At 45.7% G+C, this 12550-nt stretch overlaps 7 non-coding genes across 7 annotated transcripts; all 7 read right to left on the bottom strand.

Annotated features, from left to right (window-relative positions):
* Positions 1-13: 13 nt before the first annotated feature.
* On the bottom strand, positions 14-88 carry TRNAV-CAC (transfer RNA valine (anticodon CAC)). Its single transcript has one exon. It is a non-coding gene; the product is annotated as a tRNA-Val (tRNA).
* Positions 89-174: 86 nt separating this feature from the next.
* TRNAV-AAC (transfer RNA valine (anticodon AAC)) lies at positions 175-247 on the bottom strand. The gene has a single exon. It is a non-coding gene; the product is annotated as a tRNA-Val (tRNA).
* Positions 248-4994: 4747 nt separating this feature from the next.
* TRNAV-CAC (transfer RNA valine (anticodon CAC)) lies at positions 4995-5067 on the bottom strand. Its single transcript has one exon. It is a non-coding gene; the product is annotated as a tRNA-Val (tRNA).
* Positions 5068-5153: 86 nt separating this feature from the next.
* On the bottom strand, positions 5154-5226 carry TRNAV-AAC (transfer RNA valine (anticodon AAC)). The gene has a single exon. It is a non-coding gene; the product is annotated as a tRNA-Val (tRNA).
* Positions 5227-10351: 5125 nt separating this feature from the next.
* On the bottom strand, positions 10352-10424 carry TRNAV-AAC (transfer RNA valine (anticodon AAC)). The gene has a single exon. It is a non-coding gene; the product is annotated as a tRNA-Val (tRNA).
* Positions 10425-11366: 942 nt separating this feature from the next.
* Positions 11367-11439, bottom strand: TRNAV-UAC (transfer RNA valine (anticodon UAC)). Its single transcript has one exon. It is a non-coding gene; the product is annotated as a tRNA-Val (tRNA).
* A 276-nt stretch (positions 11440-11715) lies between these two features.
* On the bottom strand, positions 11716-11788 carry TRNAV-AAC (transfer RNA valine (anticodon AAC)). The gene has a single exon. It is a non-coding gene; the product is annotated as a tRNA-Val (tRNA).
* Between the last annotated feature and the right edge of the window lie 762 nt (positions 11789-12550).

Raw genomic sequence — 12550 nt, 5'->3', positions numbered from 1 at the left:
CAAGAGGAAAAGCTGTCTTTCTGCCCAGTTTCGAACTGGGGACCTTTCGCGTGTGAGGCGAACGTGATAACCGCTACACTACAGAAACCAGATGCAAGCGCTTACTGTGGTCACAACAAGCAATCAAGATCAAGAACTGAAAGTCAAAAGCTTGGATACCAAAGGGTAACAGCGTGTTTCTGCCCAGTATCGAACTGGGGACCTTTCGCGTGTTAGGCGAACGTGATAACCACTACACTACAGAAACCGGCTGCGGAAGGTTACTGTGGTCATGACGAGCCATCGAGAACAAAGACTCAACGTCAAAAGCTTTAATATCAACGCCTAATGTCATGCTTCTGTAGGGAAGGTGACCTGACGGATGGACGGACTAGTCAGAGTGAAGAAAGATAGGTTTGCACAGTGTAGGTAGGAGTCAGTGATTACAGTGGGGAAACAACTAGGAAAGTGTAGTGGACGTGCAGTACCTTGGGATGACCATTAGATGGCAGGGTGGAGTGTGAGCAAAGGACTTTACAGCAGCTTAGGGCTTTAGAAACCGTTGGTCATGGGGGGCGTGGTGACAGTTAGAGTGACAGTTTCAAGGAACCGGGGGAGTTATAAATACTGAGGGAGGGTTCCAGAAAGATCCAGTCCCCAGGGGGAGCCCAGGTGACAGGAGGACTACGCCAGTCTGTGTGCCCTGAGGAGAATCCAGACCAGGGGGACTGAGGAGAGAGGACGTCAGGGGGGTGGTCCTGACAAGAAAGGACCGCAGTTGAGACGAGGTACTGGGTGTAAGACACCGTATGTGACACGACGACTGTGCAGTAGAAGCGCTGTTGGTTAATGGGCCTAAGGTGGCCACAGTGACGGAACTGTCAGGAGCGTCGACAGTAAAGGAGGGGACGGTGTGTGCAGACACGTCTCCAGTGTACGGTGTGAGAAGCGGCTCTGGAAACGGAGGGCCGCGAGGTGTGCCGTCAGTCGGACGGCAAGTGAAGAAATAAACTTGGACCTGTTGCACCCAGAATCTGCCTCCATCGTGTCTCTGTTGTCATCTCTGCGCGGTATAAAAGTAGGACCACCCCCCCAGCTCAGCACCCCACCACCGACCCTACATTTGGCGTAGTCAGCAGGATCGCCGCCGCTAATACCTCATCTTCTGCGGCAGACCTGCCTCAAAGAATGGAAAAGGACTTGGACTACTCTGTTTGGATTACAATTACCTGTGGATTACAAATGACCTACCTGTGGAATACAAATGGGAAGCGCTGTGGCGGATCTGTGTGGCCAGCAGAGGATCCGGGGCGGTACCAGGTACTGTGCAGTATGGCGGTGTTGCTTCAGCGCAGAGGAGAGGTCCGGGTGTTTGCAGTCGTGTTGAATGGACTGGGACCCCCTCCAACGTACCCCAAAAGGAAGCAGTATGTGCCTGGAAATCGACGCTTCCATATATTGGACCCTGACAGGATGGTGGAGAGGCCTGCCGACACCTCACCTCACAGAGGGAGTGGCACAGAAGAAAAACTTGGCTGCGGCTGTCTGATGCCATTCGAGTGCTGCCCAACGGACGGTATGAGACTCTGCAGGTGTCGGGGCATCGGCCGCCTAGAGTGGCAGTGGCGGCAGGGGATGGAGCTGTGCCAGAAGTCGCCCTCAGAGCCACGGGAGAGCAGCGGGATGCTGAGCTGGGGAGCGGAGCCTGAGCGGAGTCAGCGAAAACGGCCGCCACCAATACCAGCAGAGGACTTCTCAGCGGAGCCCCCGAGTTTAGGGGAAAAACCCGCGGGACAGTGGAGCAAGGGACGGAGGCTGCGGGTGAAGCCACGTATTGATGTGATGGAGGCCGCAGCGCCGGGGAAGGTGAGAGTACCCCCGGCACCACTAGTGCCTCCGCCAGCGGCCCTCATCATTCCGCCGCAGCACGCTGCCCCCTGCGCACCGGAAGGCCTGGGTACATCGGGCCCAGTGGTGTATGCAGAGTTGTGCGAGGCCCCTGCTCAAGTCCCTGAGGTACCCCGCCTGGAGCCGCCAGTGCGGAAGTCATCCAAAGAAGACGCTGCTGCGTTCCCCCTGCTGATAGCAGCTGCGTCGTTGGAACCGGCCGTTACTCCGGCTCCATTGGAAGTAGTGGATGCGGCCTGTCCTGAGGCCGCGGTTATGCCGCTGCTGAAGTCGACTGCGGCCGACTTAGTGGGCCTTGTGATTCCAGCCTCCAAGGACCCGGTTGTCCCCATTTGCCACCTGGCCCCAGCGGCTGTTGAGCTGCAGGAATCATCGGCCGCCTCTGATCCACGTCCTTCCTCGGTTAAGTCCCGCCCACCGGACTCCAGGGCTCATGCCGGACCCTCTGTTTGGGTCGCAGGAGTTATAGAGAAGAAGAGGGCCAGGGGGCAGGAAGTCTGGAACCTGCTCCATGAGAGGGGAGAGGCTGGCATGGCGGCTGCACGACCCCCGGGATGGCTCGTTTATACTATCTTGCAGAAAGGGACACTTCTTGCATCCTGGGAGCTCCACGGTTGTGGGGTTCCATACTACTGACCACCGAAAGGAGGATTGAACTGTCAGGAGTTCGTTGTGCAGGTCAAAAGGACAGTTCGCGGTCAGCTTTTAAAAAAAAAAAGAAATGTTTATCTGTGATTTTTATGTCTGTTTTTCTATGTTCCTCTTACAGGATAGATTGTGTTTACTTTTTAGACTGACAGAGCGCGGGATACTTAGAAGAGAGGGAGTGTCCATGTCCAAGGAAGGGAGGAGGAAAGGAGACTTGCAATGTTATGTTATATTTTGGTTTTAAAAGCAAGAAAAAAAAAATTATAAAAATGGGTACTTGTGCTATTATAAAGTTGTTTAATGTATAATATGCCAAAGTAAATGCAACAGGTCCGGGTAAGGGAAGGTCTGCGGGACCAAAGGAAAGTGTGAGATCCGGTAGGGATCTAAGAGTTGAGGAGGTCTGGGAGACCGGGACGCCGACCATGACATGTAATTGAAAGAAGGAAAATGAGTTGGAAGACGTGAGAAAGACAGCCGTCCTAGGTCAGGTCCCCAACACCACGGACACCCCTGAAGAAGGAAAGGCGGGCGCCGGCAATGATCTGGTAGGTGAGTGGCCTCGATCATGGCGTACCGGATAGTGAAAGGTAACAGTAGGGGAGAGTAGGGGAAAGATACACGCCGTAGAGAGAATACGGGTGTACCTTGCCCAATTTGAAAGACATTGTCATGTGGCGTGCGCGCTGGTGAGTAGCAGTAGGCTGCTCAGAGCATAGTGCTCCCAGTATGGTTCGGCCCCCGCAGATAGTGGGTTTGGCTCAACTTCTGGTCCGACAACAGAATGTAGGTGTAGATTCAGAACGACGAAGGCAGGGATGACGATTGTCGAGGACGACAATGGACAAAGGAAGGGGGAGTGTAGGGAAGGTGACCTGACGGATGGACGGACTAGTCAGAGTGAAGAAAGATAGGTTTGCACAGTGTAGGTAGGAGTCAGTGATTACAGTGGGGAAACAACTAGGAAAGTGTAGTGGACGTGCAGTACCTTGGGATGACCATTAGATGGCAGGGTGGAGTGTGAGCAAAGGACTTTACAGCAGCTTAGGGCTTTAGAAACCGTTGGTCATGGGGGGCGTGGTGACAGTTAGAGTGACAGTTTCAAGGAACCGGGGGAGTTATAAATACTGAGGGAGGGTTCCAGAAAGATCCAGTCCCCAGGGGAAGCCCAGGTGACAGGAGGACTACGCCAGTCTGTGTGCCCTGAGGAGAATCCAGACCAGGGGGACTGAGGAGAGAGGACATCAGGGGGGTGGTCCTGACAGGAAAGGACCGCAGTTGAGACGAGGTACTGGGTGTAAGACACCGTATGTGACACGACGACTGAGCAGTAGAAGCGCTGTTGGTTAATGGGCCAAAGGTGGCCACAGTGACGGAACTGTCAGGAGCGTCGACAGTAAAGGAGGGGACGGTGTGTGCAGACACGTCTCCAGTGTACGGTGTGAGAAGCGGCTCTGGAAACGGAGGGCCGCGAGGTGTGCCGTCAGTCGGACGGCAAGTGAAGAAATAAACTTGGACCTGTTGCACCCAGAATCTGCCTCCATCGTGTCTCTGTTGTCATCTCTGCGCGGTATAAAAGTAGGACCACCCCACCACCACCGACACTACACTTCTATCCAGTTTCGAACTGGGGACCGTTCGCGTGTGAGGTGAACGTGACAACCACTACACTTCTGAAACTCCATGCAAAGCTAAAGATGTTTAAACATGCTGAAATGAACTTGAAAAAGAAAAAAACAGCCAGCCAAAGTCAAGAGGTCTTCCTCTATGTCTGAAGACAGGACAAAGTGCATTTTGCAACACAGGAACCTTTCATTTGTCAGGCTATTGGAGAAAAAGAACAAACAGGGAAACAAAACCATGACCCACAAAACATTCTCATGCCTTTGTCCAAAAGCCAAAAAGAAAAAGCACCTAGATGCCTGCTTTCGCACCTTGATCCTATCAGGTGTTACTTGAATTATGAACACTTAGACACTGTCAAAAACACACATGCTTGCCAAAAGCAAAAACGGGTAGAAATAATCACATTGGTAAAAGTAATGCTCATTAAACCAGCAATAGAATATGCTAACTAAGGCTAATTAAGCCAACAATATACGTTTGTGATCAAAATAAAGAAAAGCCACATGTTTCTGCCCGGGATCAAAACAGGGAACTTTCAGGAGGATGGCAAACAGGACAATCACTACACTACAGTAACCAGACAAGAGCGTTTACTGTGGTCATGGCAAGCATTAAAGATCAAGCACTCATTGTCAAAAGCGCTAGTTTGCAAGAGGAACGCTGTGTTTCTGCCCAGTTTCGAACTGAGGACTTTTCGCCTGTAAAGCAAATGTGATAACCGCTACACTACAGAAACCAACCGGTTCAAGCAAGCAAAAAATGCTGTGGTCATGGCAAGCAATAAAGAACAAGCACTGAAAGTCAAAAAGATCGTTTTCCAAGAGAAAAAGCTGTGTTTCTGCCCAGTTTCGAACTGGGGACCTTTCGCGTGTGAGGCGAACTTGATAACCGCTACACTACAGAAACCGGATGCAAGCGCTTACTGTGGTGACAACAAGCAATCGAGATCAAGAACTGAAAGTCAAAAGCTTGGATACCAAAGGGTAACTGCGTGTTTCTGCCCAGATTCGAACTGGGGACCTTTCGCGTGTTAGGCGAACGTGATAACCACTACACTACAGAAACCGGCTGGGGAAGGTTACTGTGGTCATGACGAGCCATCGAGAACAAAGACTCAACGTCAAAAGCTTTAATATCAACGCCTAATGTCATGCTTCTATCCAGTTTCGAACTGGGGACCGTTCGCGTGTGAGATGTACGTGACAACCACTACACTTCAGAAACTCCATGCAAAGATAAAGATGTTTAAACATGATGAAATGAACTTGAAAAAGAAAAAAACAGCCAGCCAAAGTCAAGAGGTCTTCCTCTATGTCTGAAGACAGGACAAAGTGCATTTTGCAACACAGGAACCTTTCATTTGTCAGGCTATTGGAAAAAAGAACAAACAGGGAAACAAAACCATTTTCCACAAAACATTCTCATGCCTTTGTCCAAAAGCCAAAAAGAAAAAGCACCTAGATGCCTGCTTTCGCACCTTGAGCCTATCAGGTGTTAATTGAATTAGAATCATAGAGTTGGAAGGGACCTCCTGGGCCATCTGGTCCAACCCCCTGCTCAAAGCAGGATTCGCTAAATCATCCCAGTCAGATATCTGTCCAGCCTCTGTTTGAAGACTTCCAATGAAGGAGAACTCACTACTTCTCGTGTCAGCCTGTTCCACTCATTGATCACTCTAACTGTCAACAAGTTTTTTCTAATATCTAATCTGTGTCTCCTCCCATTCAGTTTCATCCCATTGCTTCTAGTCTTTCCTTGTGCAAATGAGAATAAATTTGATCCTTCTACAATGTGACAGCCCTTTAGATATTTGTATACAGCTATTAAGTCTCCTCTCAGTCTTCTCTTTTGCAAACTAAACATTCCCAAATCCTGCAACCTTTCCTCATAAGACAGGGTTTGCAGACCGGTCACCATTCTGGTCGCTCTTTTCTGAACTTGCTCCAGTTTGTTGATGTCTTTTTTAAAATGTGGTGCCCAAAACTGGACACAATATTCCAGATGAGGTCTGACCAAAGAGGAGTAGAGGGAAATAATGACTTCACGTGATCTAGACTGTATGCTTCTGTTAATACATCCTAGAATTGCATTTGCCTTTTTTGCTGCTGCATCACACTGTTGACTCATATTCAGTCTGTGATCTATTAGTATACCCAAGTCTTTTTCACATGTGCTGTCACTTAGCCCTATTCCTCCCATTCTATATATGCTTTTTTCATTTTTATTGCCCAGATGTAGTACTTTGCATTTCTCCCTGTTAAAAACCATTCTGTTAGTTGCTGCCCACTTCTCCAGTTTATTTAAATCTTTTTGAATCCTCTCTCTCTCTTCTCTAGTATTAGCTATCCCTCCTAGCTTTGTGTCATCAGCAAATTTAATCAGTTTACCCTCAATTCCTTCATCTAAATCGTTGATAAAGATGTTGAACAATACAGGGCCCAGGACAGAGCCCTGTGGTACCCCACTTGAGACATTCTTCCAACTGGATGTGCAGCCATTTACGACCACTCTTTGGGTCCGATCACTAAGCCAGTTATGAATCCACCTAACAGTTGCCTTGTCCATTCCATACTTAGTCATTTTTTCAATAAGGATTGTATGAGAGACTTTGTCAAATGCTTTGCTGAAGTCAAGATATACTATATCTACAGCATTTCCTTGATCCACCCAATCAGTGATACCATCATAGAAGGAAATTAAATTAGTGTGACATGACTTATTAGTTACAAACCCATGCTGACTCTGTATAATCACTTCATTCTTATCCAGGTATTGACATACATGTTGTTTAATAATTTGTTCAAAGATCTTTCCTGGTATAGAAGTCAGACTCACCAGCCTATAGTTGCCTGGGTCCACCTTCTTCCCCTTTTTGAAGATAGGAACAACATTTGCTCTTCTCCAGTCTTCTGGCACTCTGGGGTGTAATTCATCTGGACCTGGAGACTTGAATTCATTTAGGTTAGCTAAGTGTTTTCTCACTATCTTTCTGTTTATAGATATCCTGGATTCTTCTATTCCCTTAATAGCACAGTGAATAACAGTTGATGTTACATTTCCTTTCTGAGAGAAAACAGATGCAAAATAGGAATTTAAAAGTTCAGCCTTCTCAACATCCTGTCTTACCATTTCATCATTTTCATCCTGTAAAAATCCTATAGCATCTTTGACTTTTCTTTTACTTTTGACATATCCCCAAAATCCTTTATTATTGCTTTTGACATCTCTTGCAAGCCTCAATTCATTTTCAGCTTTAGCTAATCTGATTTGTGCCCTGCAGGTTCTGCAGACAGAATTATATTCTTCTTTAGATATGCCTCCGTCTTTCCATTTTATAAACATTTTTTTCTTCCTTTTTAGCATGTGCTTAAGTTCTGTGTTCATCCATCCTGGTTTCCTTAAATGCTTCCTATTCTTCCCTCTTTTCGGAATTGTTAACAACTGTGCTTTGAGAATTTCATTTTTCAAGATTTCCCATCCTTCCTGGACATTTTTGTCTTTAAGGATATCCAGCCATTGGATCCCTCCAATTCTCTTTCTGAATCCCTTAAAATCTGCCTTTCTGAAATCTAACCTTGACGTCTGAGTCTTCACAGGTCTTCCGCCTCTAGTTATCCAAAATTCTAAAATAGCATGGTCGCTACCTCCTAGGGTCCCAGCCACTTTTACCTCCTCAACCATTTCCTCCCTGTTTATAAGGATTAGATCCAAGGTAGCAGTTCCCCTTGTTTTCTCCCTTACCTTTTGGAAGATAAAGTTGTCAGCAAGAGAGGATAAGAATTTCCTTGACCTGTTAGTTTTGCCTGAGAGAGATTCCCAACAAATGTCTGGATAGTTGAAATCTCCCATGACAACTATGTCATATTTTTTGGAGAACTTGGCCATTTGATGCATAAAGAGTTCATCCATATCTTCAGCTTGCACAGGCGGCCTGTAGTAAATGCCTACAATGGTGTCCTTTCCATTGTACTGTCCTTGTATTCTTACCCAAACAGTTTCCACAGAACTCCCAGTCTCTGAAGCTTCAATCTCTGTGCAGATATACGCGTTTCTAACATACAATGCGACACCCCCTCCTCGTTTATCAAGTCTGTTTCTTGCAAATAAGTTGTATCCTTCTAGTCTTGTATTCCAATCATGTGTATTGTCCCACCAAGTTTCGGTGATTCCAATTACATCATATTTCTTTTCCTGTGTTAGTAGTTCCAATTCTCCTTGTTTGTTGCCCATGCTTTGTGCATTAGTATAGAAACATTTTAGTTTGTGATTGGTTTCTCTTTCTCCAATATTTTTATTAATTAGATTCTTTCGTCTTTGTTCTTCCTTTCCACTTCTAATAGCAGAGTTCTCAATAGCATTTGTCAGGTGTATGGCTTTTTCTGGTCTTTTGCTTCCCTTCCCATGTTGTTCTAGTTTAAAGCTCTCCTTACAAGTGTAGCAAGGCGACTTCCAAATACCTGCTTTCCAGTCTTCGTAAGGTGCACCCCATCTCTAGCAAGTAGTCCATCGTATAAGTAGTTCACTCCGTGATCCAGAAATCCAAATCGTTGCTGACGGCACCATCGACGTAGCCAGTTGTTCACCTGCAGAATCTTATTCCACCTCCTTGTTCCATGGCCATCCACTGGGAGGATGGAAGAGAAGACCACCTGCGCTCCCAGTTCTTTTACTTTCTTGCCTAAGTCTTCAAAGTCTCTGCAGATGGTTACCAGGTCGTTTCTTGCGGTGTCATTTGTTCCCACATGTAGTAGCAGGAATGGATAGTCATCTGTAGGTCTGAAGAGTCCTGATATCCTGTCAGACACATCTTTAATTTTTGCACCTGGAAGACAGCACATTTCTCTTGAAGTTATATCCGGTCTGCAGATAGCGGCCTCTGTTCCTCTCAACAGGGAATCCCCCATGACCACCACTCTCCGTTTCTTCTTCACAACATTTTTCTTTCTCCATCTAGGAGGACTCTGAAGGCGTACAAGGTTGCTGTTTGTTGGCAAAGTCTTATCCTGATGTGTTTCGTCATCGTTTTCCTGCGTGAGAGCCTGGTACTGGTTTCTGAGCAGTATGGGTGCTGACTGCCTCCTGATCCTCCTGCTTCTCTGGGTCACATGTCTCCATTCCTCTGTTTATTCAGGTGCACTTCGAATTTCTTCTCTTTCTGTAACATGAAGAGATAATTCTGCTCTGTCCAAGAACTCTTCACCTTCCTTAATGATCTTCAACGTAGCTAACCTCTCTTCGAGATTTTGCAACTTTTCCTCCAACAGGGTCACAAGCTTGCATTTGTGGCAAGAGAAGTTTGGCTTTTCCACTGGTAAATCTGTAAACATGTAGCAAGAAATGCAGCTCACCAAATGGCTCCTGGCCTCTTCCATCTTGAGATTTCTTAAAAATGATGAAAGATGAGCAAAAATTTTTCCGATTTCCTCTTTTCAGCTGCAACGGCCAAAACCCAGTGATCGTTGAGCTCACGGAGACTCTTCACTTATCCCAGAAGGCACTGGGAATATGCAAATGATCTCCTCAAGACTCTTCCCCTGGAACACTTAGACACTGTCAAAAACACACATGCTTGCCAAAAGCAAAAAAGGGTAGAAATAATCACATTGGTAAAAGTAATGCTCATTAAACCAGCAATAGAATATGCTAACTAATGCTAATTAAGCCAACAATATACGTTTGTGATCAAAATAAAGAAAAGACACATGTTTCTGCCCGGGATCAAAACAGGGAACTTTCAGGAGGATGGCAAACAGGACAATCACTACACTACAGTAACCAGACAAGAGCGTTTACTGTGGTCATGGCAAGCATTAAAGATCAAGCACTCATTGTCAAAAGCGCTAGTTTGCAAGAGAAACGCTGTGTTTCTGCCCAGTTTCGAAGTGAGGACCTTCCGCGTGTAAAGCGAACATGATACACGCTACACTACAGAAACCAACCAATTCAAAAAAACAAAAAGTGCTGTGGTCATGACAAGCAATAAAAAACAAGCACTGAAAGTCAAAAAGATCGTTTTCCAAGAGAAAAGCTGTGGTTCTGCCCAGTTTCGAACTGGGGACCTTTCGCGTGTGAGGTGAACGTGATAGCCTCTACACTACAGAAACCAGAAGCAAGTGCTTACTGTGGTGACAACAAGCAATCGAGATCAAGAACTGAAAGTCAAAAGCTTGGATACCAAAGGGTAACATCGTGTTTCTGCCCAGTTTCGAACTGGGGACCTTTCGCGTGTTAGGCGAACGTGATAACCACTACACTACAGAAACCAGCTGCGGAAGGTTACTGTGGTCATGACGAGCCATCGAGAACAAAGACTCAACGTCAAAAGCTTTAGCATCAACGCCTAATGTCATGCTTCTATCCAGTTTCGAACTGAGGACCTTTCGTGTGTAAAGCAAACGTGATAACCGCTACACTACAGAAACCAACCGATTCAAAAAAAACAAAAAATGCTGTGGTCATGGCAAGCAATAAAGAACAAGCACTGAAAGTCAAAAATATCGTTTTCCAAGAGAAAAAAAAGCTGTGTTTCTGCCCAGGTTCGAACTGGGGACCTGTCACGTGTGAGGAGAACGTGACAACCACTACACTTCAGAAACTCCATGCAAAGCTAAAGATGTTTAAACATGCTGAAATGAACTTGAAAAAGAAAAAAACAGCCAGCCAAAGTCAAGAGGTCTTCCTCTATGTCTGAAGACAGGACAAAGTGCATTTTGCAACACAGGAACCTTTCATTTGTCAGGCTATTGGAGAAAAAGAACAAACAGGGAAACAAAACCATGCTCCACAAAACATTCTCATGCCTTTGTCCAAAAGCCAAAAAGAAAAAGCACCTAGATGCCTGCTTTCGCACCATGATCCTATCAGGTGTTACTTGAATTAGGAACACTTAGACACTGTCAAAAACACACATGCTTGCCAAAAGCAAAAACGGGTAGAAATAATCACATTGGTAAAAGTAATGCTCATTAAACCAGCAATAGAATATGCTAACTAAGGCTAATTAAGCCAACAATATACGTTTGTGATCAAAATAAAGAAAAGCCACATGTTTCTGCCCGGGATCAAAACAGGGAACTTTCAGGAGGATGGCAAACAGGACAATCACTACACTACAGTAACCAGACAAGAGCGTTTACTGTGGTCATGGCAAGCATTAAAGATCAAGCACTCATTGTCAAAAGCACTAGTTTGCAAGAGGAACGCTGTGTTTCTGCCCAGTTTCGAACTGAGGACCTTTCGCATGTAAAGCGAACGTGATAACCGCTACACTACAGAAACCAACCGATTCAAACAAACAAAAAATGCTGTGGTCATGGCAAGCAATAAAGAACAAGCACTGAAAGTCAAAAAGATCGTTTTCCAAGACAAAAAGCTCGTTTTCCAAGACAAAAGCTGTGTTTCTGCCCAGTTTCGAACTGGGGACTTTTCGCGTGTGAGGCAAACGTGATAACCGCTACACTACAGAAACCGGATGCAAGCGCTTACTGTGGTGACAACAAGCAATCGAGATCAAGAACTGAAAGTCAAAAGCTTGGATACCAAAGGGTAACAGCGTGTTTCTGCCCAGTTTCGAACTGGGGACCTTTCGCGTGTTAGGCGAACGTGATAACCACTACACTACAGAAACCGGCTGCGGAAGGTTACTGTGGTCATGACGAGCCATCGAGAACAAAGACTCAACGTCAAAAGCTTTAATATCAACGCCTAATGTCATGCTTCTATCCAGTTTCGAACAGAGGACCTTTCGCGTGTGAGGTGAACGTGACAACCACTACACTTCAAAAACTCCATGCAAAGATAAAGATGTTTAAACAAGCTGAAATGAACTTGAAAAAGAAAAAAACAGCCAGCCAAAGTCAAGAGGTCTTCCTCTATGTCTGAAGACAGGACAAAGTACATTTTGCAACACAGGAACCTTTCATTTGTCAGGCTATTGGAGAAAAAGAAAAAACAGGGAAACAAAACCATGCTCCACAAAACATTCTCATGCCTTTGTCCAAAAGCCAAAAAGAAAAAGCACCTAGATGCCTGCTTTCGCACCATGATCCTATCAGGTGTTACTTGAATTAGGAACACTTAGACACTGTCAAAAACACACATGCTTGCCAAAAGCAAAAACGGGTAGAAATAATCACATTGGTAAAAGTAATGCTCATTAAACCAGCAATAGAATATGCTAACTAAGGCTAATTAAGCCAACAATATACGTTTGTGATCAAAATAAAGAAAAGCCACATGTTTCTGCCCGGGATCAAAACAGGGAACATTCAGGAGGATGGCAAACAGGACAATCACTACACTACAGTAACTAGACAAGAGGGTTTACTGTGGTCATGGCAAGCATTAAAGATCAAGCACTCATTGTCAAAAGCGCTAGTTTGCAAGAGGA

This window comes from Dendrobates tinctorius, unplaced genomic scaffold (assembly GCF_039654945.1).
Source record: "Dendrobates tinctorius isolate UK_male_01 unplaced genomic scaffold, ASM3965494v1 ptg000432c, whole genome shotgun sequence".
Lineage (NCBI taxonomy): Eukaryota > Metazoa > Chordata > Amphibia > Anura > Dendrobatidae > Dendrobates > Dendrobates tinctorius.
This window is presented reverse-complemented; position numbering and strand designations above follow the sequence as displayed.